Source organism: Oncorhynchus keta, chromosome 1 (genome assembly GCF_023373465.1).
Source record: "Oncorhynchus keta strain PuntledgeMale-10-30-2019 chromosome 1, Oket_V2, whole genome shotgun sequence".
Taxonomy (NCBI): domain Eukaryota; kingdom Metazoa; phylum Chordata; class Actinopteri; order Salmoniformes; family Salmonidae; genus Oncorhynchus; species Oncorhynchus keta.
Genome location: NC_068421.1, coordinates 87461897 through 87472150, shown reverse-complemented (window position 1 = coordinate 87472150; position 10254 = coordinate 87461897).

The window sequence follows — 10254 nt, the reverse complement described above, 5'->3', positions numbered from 1 at the left end:
CATTACGATGGGACCAAACAGAAATAGCTCCGGGGATCTGAGGTTCTGAGGATAAGAGGATCTACAGGAATTAGAGACCTGTACCGAGTGAGATCTAACTAACCAGATAAAAGGAGAGAAAGAGAGTGATGGAGAAAATATATATGTATATGGAGAGAGTTTGAGATAGAGAGAAAGAAAGAAAGAAAGAAAGAAAGAAAGAAAGAAAGAAAGAAAGAAAGAGTGAAGAGACAGATGAAGACAGATGATATGGATGAAGATAAATGATCAAGGGAGATTGAAAGAAAGAGAGTAGAAATGGAGGATATGACAAAGAGAGAAATGTATATGTTGTTTTGGCCTATGGCTAATCATGAGAAAAGGTTTGGAAAACAGCTATGAAAAACCAACGGGGAGGACACGTGATCTAGAGTCTAAATGGCTGTTTACACAGCCACCCTAAGAACCCAACTCTGATTTTCTACCTATATCCAATCATTTTACATGTGACCCATATCAGATTTGTGCATTTGTACACTAATGTAGCCTCTGAAGTAGCACACAGATGCAATGCTAATTTTCTGCCACATGTTGCTTTAAATGTTAGGGTGGTTGTCATGGTAACAGTCGGTCATGTGCCCCCCACCCAAAACGTTTCCAGACAGAAGTCGCATATGGAGGATCGGGTTTTTATACCAGGATGCAGATCCACATATGGAGGTGGTATATATCCAAAAGATCAGATTCCATGTTTTTATTTGATCTTTACACATTAGGGAAAAGATCAGATAGAGGTACTGAATTGTGCTACCTGTGCAAGTGCAGCCTATTTGGTCAATGCCTGAGGCATATTGGCTGTGTTTAAACAGCCAGACCAATTCTGATTGTTTTTACACTAATTGGTCTTTTGACCAATCACATCAGATATTTTCTTATCAGATCTTTTTCAGAGAGGACAAATTAGTGCGAAGAAGAAAACATAATTTGACTGCCTGCTTAATTAAACGCAGCCATATAGGCATCAAGATATGGACATCGTCTGTCTTATTGACAGACTCCTTGACATAAGTTGCAAGCAGGAGTTAACTGTGATCTGAGGTAAAAAATAAAAATAAAAATAGCCTAGCATTTATTTAGCTAATTACAAATGAAGTCAACTTTTTTTTAGGCCTAAATCTATAATTCTAGCCAGTTTACACAATATGAACAGACATGTATTTATCCAAATTTAACTCACGGATGTTTTTCAAATATTCCTTTGGAGCATGAGTTCTTACAGCTTGTTGAACAACTTATCGATTAAAACACCCACTATTGTTTTGTCACCGGGTGCAAATTGTTAATTGTCCACACCTGTCAGACTGCCACAAACAGCTCGAAAATGTTTCTGTATGCCTATTCTTAATATAAAATGAAATATCTAGAGGGCAATCCACAAGTAGGTCTGTCTTAATAAAACACAATGTTCACCATCATCCTAGGGTGGCTGATGCTACTTCCTGATGTTGAGGACCACATCAGAGAGGAAGACGTGAAGCAAGAGGGTTTACACCCGTAAAAATCTGTCCACGATAAGCAGACCGCCTGCCTTCGGGACAACTCCCATTGTTAGGACTCCCATTGTTAGGGCGGAGACCATCTCGTGTACCTCTGACCTCTGACCACGTTCAGCCAGGGTTAAATAACAGAGTCACGCGGAAGTTGTCAGAAAATCTGAAAATGGTGGTGGAAAATTGGTTTTGGTAAGATAGTACGCATATTTTCCATGTTTGTTTTTTCCACAGACGGGCCGTTAAATCGAGTTAAAGAGGAAACCTATGCCTTTTTATGTGCAAACTGATCTCTGGGAGACACCACCTGGCCACATATCCAGAAGATGGTTGAGAATATTGTCCACTATTGGCTGTCCAGGCTATAAAATAGACAGCTATTTAGTCTACAACTGGAGATGAAAATTATGTTGAATAAAACCTATTGTAAATAGGCATATAGCATATATATTTGTATTCTATTCAATTTTTATTTTGTATATTCTATAATATCATTATTTTTAATTTTTAGAAAAAGTTTTTTTTATTTTGTGTATGAAATATTATAGCTTAATAAAAATGGAATAATTGTTGAAATAAAACTATTATATTTGGTTACTTGAACAGAATTAGTTAAAAGTCATGCGAGGAAAAACACCAGTATCCCGAGATGAACTTCATTTAAGTGAAAAGCATTCTGCTCTGGAATTCCCAATTATTGCAGGCAAACGACTTCACACGAACTGCATAGAAGCGGGAAACATTCAAAGCACCAAGCACCGCCAGCTAAAACCACGGAAATGTTCAAAGCACCAAGCACCGCCAGCCACAACCACGGAATGTGCGGTAGGGCTTAACGCCTTTTCATTCCTCTTGATTGCGTTGGACATGAAACTTGCCCTTGATCTGAACGCTACTGTCTCTCGAAAGCATCCAAATAACAGTAACCACTGGAGATGAGACATTGGTGTAGGGGATAGTGAGAGATAGTAGCGCCCTATGGAAGGTCACACGATGCTGTGGATGCTGAGCCACCTGTTAATGACGCCACACTGATTCATCCTGCTACAGAGTTGCTAATGATAACATGTAAGTAAAATAGTGTGTGGAGATGAAAGTGGCACCTACAAACTACAGGGTGTGTGTGTGTGTGTGTGTGTGTGTGTGTGTGTGTGTGTGTGTGTGTGTGTGTGTGTGTGTGTGTGTGTGTGTGTGTGTGTGTGTGTGTGTGTGCGTGTGCGTGCGTGCGTGTGCGTGCGTGCGTGCGTGCGTGCGTGTGCGTGTGTGTGTGTGTGTGTGTGTGTGTGTGTGTGTGTGTGTGTGTGTGTGTGTGTGTGTGTGTGTGTGTTTTTTTGGTCTGACCACTATTATATACTACAGGAACATCAAAACACATGATGAAAGCTTTACACCACACTGTTATGTCATGCCATGAGTTAGTCATTTTAATTCAAGCACTGCTGAATCACTTCAGAACAACATGTAACCCTACCTGTGCACACCGTGGCCACCTGAGGAACACCTCATCTAGCCTGCTGGCCTATATAGCGGCAGTATTCATGGCTGTTACTGTGTATTTATTGGCTTAAAAGCTTATTGGAGTCTATTTTCATGTGGGTGCACTAGGAACACGTCAGATTGACAGAAAGGGTTTGGGTTTTGTAAAATATACGATGAGAATAGATTACCTCAGTGTAAAGCACATTTCATGTAGGTCCTTATCAATATAACGTCACAATAAACTATTTGGTTGTAATATCATCACCTCTTGAACAGCACTACACATTTTCGATTATTCCATACAAAATAATTGCACACATTTTGCTATATCATCATTTATACAGCAAGTAACTGCCTGCTTTTCATGATCAGTAAACATCAACTGATCATGTCATGTCAGATAAGTGAGGGTAGCCTCAAGATGTCTCTCAATATTGGCCACCATAACTTTGATATTTGAATGATATAAAATAAAAATGAACTTTAATTGGCAGTCATGAGAGGTTTAGGTTCATTTCCCATCCTTATGGGCTCTGCCTGACGAGCAGCAGAAGGGCACAATTGCAGGTGTACTACTGTTAGCTGTTAATGTTTTTGTTTGCAAGCTACCGGTAGAAACTTTGCACAGTTTTACTAAACATAGAGGTAAATTGACCAAATGTAGACAACGTTTTTCTCCAACCAACATAGGCCTACACAGCACATTCAGCTCAAACTCCGCCAATATTGTGCAACTGCAGCTCGCAATTCGGGGGGCATTCCTTCATGTAGGAATTCCTGCAACTCCCGGAGTCCTCCTTGCTAGCGGGTTGCTAGCGGGAGCGACACAGGTAGACAGCATCCTTCGGGACAGGTAGACAGCATCCTTCGGGACAGGTAGACAGCCTGCCTAAAACCTGCCCTCACCATTGTAAACAAAACTGCAGGAAAATTGTGCCCGATAGGCGGGAAAGAAGCACACTGTCTACCTGTCCCGCCTCCTGCTATCACAGCAGGCGGGAGAGACACCATGTGCTAGCTAACTAGCTAGTTTGTTAGCCATATCGCTGACCTACTGCTAGAACAGCCTGTGGGAGCATTGGGGGACACTGTGTGCTAGCTAGCTAGCTAACATGCTATTTGGATACTGTAGCTAGCACAGTGTCCTTCGCTCCCACCTACCGAACACTTGCCCTTGCTGTAGCTAACAGAACTGTGGGAAAACTGTGCCCTGCAGGCGGGGATGAAGGACACTGGCTAACGGTGTACGGCTAGCTAGTTACCATTCTCGCCCCCGCCCTTCTTCTGTGGAGTTTATTCGGCGACTGGAATCCAACATTATTCTGCATTAACTCCATTACTATACTGGAGCACCCATGCCTGTCCTAGCTTAAAAATGGACCAATAGATGTATTAATAGTGGTTCCTGCAGATGCAGGAATGACCACATGCTCCAGAACACCCCAAAATGCAGGCAGCAATTGCACCCTTCTCAACTCCACCCTCTTGCTGCACAAGCAAAGGGCCTGAGACGTAAAACAAACTACCCCAGTTGACTCATTGTTTTAAAACTGTCCTGTGACTCTTGCCTGTGTTTACAGACATCCCCCAAACAAACAAAAATGCCTGGTAAATAGTCACTTATAGATATGTCAGGGAATATCGTGGTCAGTCAGGCTAGCTTCCGTCAGAGACTTACATCAATGACAGTACGGCATGAAGATAGGCTAAAACTGCTTCTCCAATAGAAATCCCAGATCACACTTGTAGACGATGTCATGGCGACATTGGCTAGCTAAGTTCATGATGGGTCTCTATAACGGTGGTCTCGCTCCGAAATGTGCATGTGTAGGCCATCAAATCAAAGGCACTCAGAGGCACTTGGATATAAAGTTGTTTTTGAGGAAAATGTAAACATGTTACTTTGTTACTTTCAGAAGGTTGGAGTAATAACATGTTCAACTACTTAAGACATTGGTTTGAATCTAGGTTGTGCCTTCAAATTTTGAGAAAATGACCAACTTAGGAAGAATGTATCACTTCTCTCATTGTCTTCTTAAAACCGATGTGTTTCAATATGAACATCTCAACATGGCCGAACTTCCTTATAGGCTGACATCAAAATGCAAACAATACAGTTCTAAAAAAAAATTGCCGTTGATGCTACGTGTAAATTTCTCATATTTCCCCCGTTTCAGGGGTATAACATACAATTGTATAGTTAATAGGCTATGTGTTCGGGGTCATTTTAGCTTGTTTTTGCTGTTCTCGATACAATATATATTGTAGAAAGCTCATCACACATCAGTAGCCTAATCACAGCGGAGAGATGAGGAGTGATTTGTGGAAATTTGAGATCAGGGAACGTGCATTCCCCTCTGTACCCACTAGAGGGCAGCCTTGTTCCTCCGTCAGTCATAAAATATTATGGCCCGTCCCATAAAATGTCTACACCAGCCAAGCATTAGAAAGGGCTTGTCAAATCTGATCACGACCACATTACAGTCAAACCACAGGTTTTGCATCCACATCTGGTACTGAAATGCCTCCATGCCATGATAACATGTCTCATGGTGATTTACAGCAGATGCCTTTCCATGAATCCTCTTCTTTCTTCAGCCTCACTCCATTCTCCAGTCCCAACTTTATTCACTTGTTGTCACTAATCACCCGAGGCCTTTGTCTGTATCTAGCCCATTGGGAGTAAGGAGAGGGAGAGGGGAAGAAAGAAAGAGAGACGGGAAATGAGAGGAAACAAGGTATTAAACAACACGCCAGGTAAACAGGAGATGATGACAAAAAAGTGGACACAAGACAGACAGAAAGAAATAACTTTAATTGAATTGAGATTGACCCTCTTGGGTATGAGAGTTCTGTTGTTTTTCCAAGAACTGAAAATCGGAATTTGGAATTTGAAAAAGCATGAGCAGGATACCACAAAACAGTGTGAAAGTTTGGCATTCCGCTGTAGCATTTACAAACACATTTACAACTTTCTGTAATGAACATGATTCTGTTTGTGCAAGGTAGATAGTCACTAGACTTATTATTGTGTTATTAAATGTTATTGACATTTCTCCCATCTGCTGATTGGTGCCAGTCTAAAGGTGCCAGTTCTATGTGCTGATAGTGTTGGTGCCAGTCTAAATGTGCCAGTTGTACCAGTTCTATGTCCTGATGGTGTTGGTGCCAGTCTAAAGGTGCCAGTTCTATGTCCTGATAGTGTTGGTGCCAGTCTAAAGGTGCCAGTTCTACCAGTTCTATGTCCTGATAGTGTTGGTGCCAGTCTAAAGGAGCCAGTTCTACCAGTTCTATGTCCTGATAGTGTTGGTGCCATTCTAAAGGTGCCAGTTCTATGTGCTGATAGTGTTGGTGCCAGTCTAAAGGTGCCAGTTCTATGTCCTGATAGTATTGGTGCCAGTCTAAAGGTGCCAGTTCTATGTGCTGTGTGCTGATAGTGTTGGTGCCAGTTCTATGTCCTGATAGTATTGGTGCCAGTCTAAAGGTGCCAGTTCTATGTGCTGGTAGTGTTAATAGGAAAAATAGCTGATACATTGGTTTTGTAATCAAATCAAATAGTATTAGTCACGTGCGCCGAATACAACAGGTGTAGACTTTTTAGTGAAATGCTTACTTACAAGCCCTTAACCAACAATGCAGTTCTTTTGAAAATACCCCCCCAAAAAGTAAGATATAAGAATAACAAATAATTAAATAGCAGCAGTTAATAACAATAGCGGGGAGGATACAGGAGGCACCGGTTCAGAGTCAAGGTAATTTGAGGTAATATGTACATGTAGGTAGAGTTCTAAGTCTGGGCAGCCATTTGATTAGCTGTTCAGGAGTCTTATGGCTTGGGGATCGAAGCTGTTTAGAAGCCTCTTGGACCTAGACTTGACGCTCCAGTACCGCTTGCCGTGCAGTAGCAGAGATAACGGTCTATGACTAAGTTGGCTTTAGTCTTCGACAATTTTTAGGGCCTTCCTTTGACACTGCCTGGTATAGAGGTCCTGGATGTCAGGAAGCTTGGCCCCTATGATGTACTGGGCCATATGCACTACCCTCTGTAGTGCCTTGTGGTCGGAGGCTGAGCATTTGCCATACCAGGGAATGATGCAACCCATCAGGATGCTCTCGATGGTGCAGCTGTAAAACCTTTTGAGGATCTCAGGACCCATGCCAAATCTTTTCAGTTTCCTGAGGGGGAATAGGTTTTGTCGTGCCCTCTTCATGATTGTCTTGGTGTGCTTGAACCATGATAGTTTGTTGGTGATGTGGACACCAAGGAACTTGATGCTCTCAACCTGCTCCACTACAGCCCCGTCAATGAGAATAGGCGCGTGCTCAGTCCTCCTTTTCCTGTAGTCCACAATCATCTCCTTTGTCTTGATCACGTTGAGGGAGAGGTTGTTGGAGTGGGTCTAGGGTTTCTGGGATAATGGTGTTGATGTGAGCCATGACCAGCCTTTCATGGCAACAGACGTGAGTGCTATGGGTCGGTAGTCATTTAGGCAGGTTACCTTAGTGTTCCTGTGCACAGGGAATATGGTGGTCTGCTTGAAACATGTTGGTATTGCAGACTCAGACAGGGCGAGATTGAAAATGTCAGTGAAGACACTTGCCAATTGGTTATCCTCCTGGTAATCTGTCTGGCCCAGCAGCCTTGTGAATGTTGACCTGTTTGAAGGTCTTACTCATATCGGCTGCGGAAAGCATGATCACACAGTCGTCCGGAACAGTTGATGCTCTCATACATGTTTCAGTGTTACTTGCCTCGAAGCGAGCATAGAAGTTATTTAGCTCATCTGGTAGGCTTGTGTCACTGGGCAGCTCGCAGCAGTGCTTCCATTTGTGGTCTGTAATAGTTTGCAAGCGGAGCCGGTGTAGAACAATTCCATCTTCGTCCTGTATTGGCACTTTGCCTGTTTGATGATTCGTCGGAGGGCATAGCGGGATTTCTTATAAGCGTCCGGGTTAGAGTCCCGCTCCTTGAAAGCGGCAGCTCTACCCTTTAGCTCAGTGCGAATGTTGCCTGTAATCCATGGCTTCTGGTTGGGGTATGTACGTACAGTCACTGTGGGGACGACGTCCTCGATGCACTTATTGATAAAGCCAGTAACTGATGTGGTGTACTCCTCAATGCCATCGGAAGAATCCCGGAACATATTCCAGTCTGTGATAGCAAAACAGTCCTGTAGTTTAGCATCTGCTTCATCTGACCACTTTTTTATAGACCGAGTCACTGGTGCTTCCTGCTTTCATTTTTTCTTGTAAGCAGGAATCAGGAGGATAAAGTTGTGGTCGGATTTACCAGATGGAGGGCGAGGGAGAGCTTTGTACGCGTCTCTGTGTGTGGAGTACAGGTGGTCGAGAATTTGTTTTCCTCTGGTTGCACATTTAACATGCTGATAGAAATTAGGTAAAAACGTATTTTAGTTTCCCTGCATTAAAGTCCCCGGCCACTAGGAGCGCCGCCTCTGGATTAGCATTTTCCTGTTTGCTTATGGCGGTATACAGCTCATTGAGTACGTTTTTAGTGCAAGCCTCGGTCTTTGATGTTATGAAGACAGCTACGAACAATTCAGATGAAAGCTCTCTAGGTAGATAGTGTGGTCTACAGCGTATCATAAGAAACTCTACCCAATCACATAAATGTTATTTTTTAAATTAAATAAACTTCATACTTTTAGGGAGATATTAGGTATGTGTGAGAAATGTTAAAACACAGGGACAGTGAGAGTGAAAACAGGGTGAGGGGCAGTGGGATTCACAGCGTTGAGTGAGTGTCAATTGTGCTCTCTTAGTGGTGAAGAAAATGGCATGCCATACAGGCAGTCAGGTATCAGGGAAAAAAGGTTGCAGACATATTTTGAGTGCCGTGTAATGTAAGTGGTGGGTGTAAGTACATGAATGCAACATGATATAGTATTTCTCCCACTCTGTGTAAAATGTGTTGCTCTTTCATCAAGGGTTTGTTTCTCATGTTAGTCACTACTGTTCTCAACCTTGCATTCCACAGGTATGTAGGGCTTCAATGGGCAGCAGGCAGCTTTTAGTCCCACACTGCTCACTGATTTGTCATAAAAGGGTGGGGCAGAGGCTGCAGGTACAGACATTCCTTTTCTTGTGGTTGCCATGGCATTACCAATCGAAACTTTTGGCTTGAATGGAAGTGAAACTATCTATATCATGTTGTAGTTATTTGTGGTGGCTGTTTTGTTCTCATCACCTTTTTCGCAAATAAATAATGAACCGTTTTTCTTCAGTTCAAACTAATTAGTGACGATTACACACTGGTGTACAGAAATTCACTTGGACGTATTACTCACACGTTGTTTGATAAGCACCACCTTGAATACCAAAACCCAGACACTCCCATAAACTTTCACCTACTTTCTCTGTATCGTTCTGTAAAGACACATGGTCATTACTCTGTGATGTTCTGTAAAGACACATGGTCATTTCTCTGTAGCGTTGTGTAAAGACACATGGTCATTTCTCTGTAGCGTTGTGTAAAGACACATGGTCATTACTCTGTGATGTTCTGTAAAGACACATGGTCATTTCTCTGTATCGTTCTGTAAAGACACATGGTCATTTCTCTGTATAAAGACACATGGTCATTTCTCTGTACGTTCTGTAAAGATGTTCTGTAAAGACACATGGTCATTTCTCTGTATCGTTCTGTAAAGACACATGGTCATTTCTCTGTATCGTTCTGTAAATGGTCATTTCTCTGTATGGTCATTGGTCATTTCTGTGATGTTCTGTAAAGACACATGGTCATTTCTCTGTGATGTTCTGTAAAGACACATGGTCATTTCTCTGTATCGTTCTGTAAAGACACATGGTCATTTCTCTGTATCGTTCTGTAAAGACACATGGTCATTTCTCTGTATCTCTGTAAAGACACATGGTCATTACTCTGTGATGTTTTCTGTAAAGACACATGGTCATTTCTCTGTAGCGTTGGTGTAAAAGACACATGGTCATTTCTCTGTAGCGTTGGTCATTTCTCTGTAAAAGACACATGGTCATTTCTCTGTAGCGTTCTGTAAAGACACATGGTCATTTCTCTATAGCGTTCTGTAAAGACACATGGTCATTTCTCTGTGATGTTCTGTAAAGACACATGGTCATTTCTCTGTAGCGTTCTGTAAAGACACATGGTCATTACTCTGTGATGTTCTGTAAAGACACATGGTCATTTCTCTGTAGCGTTGTGTAAAGACACATGGTAATTTCTCTGTAGCGTTCTGTAAAGACA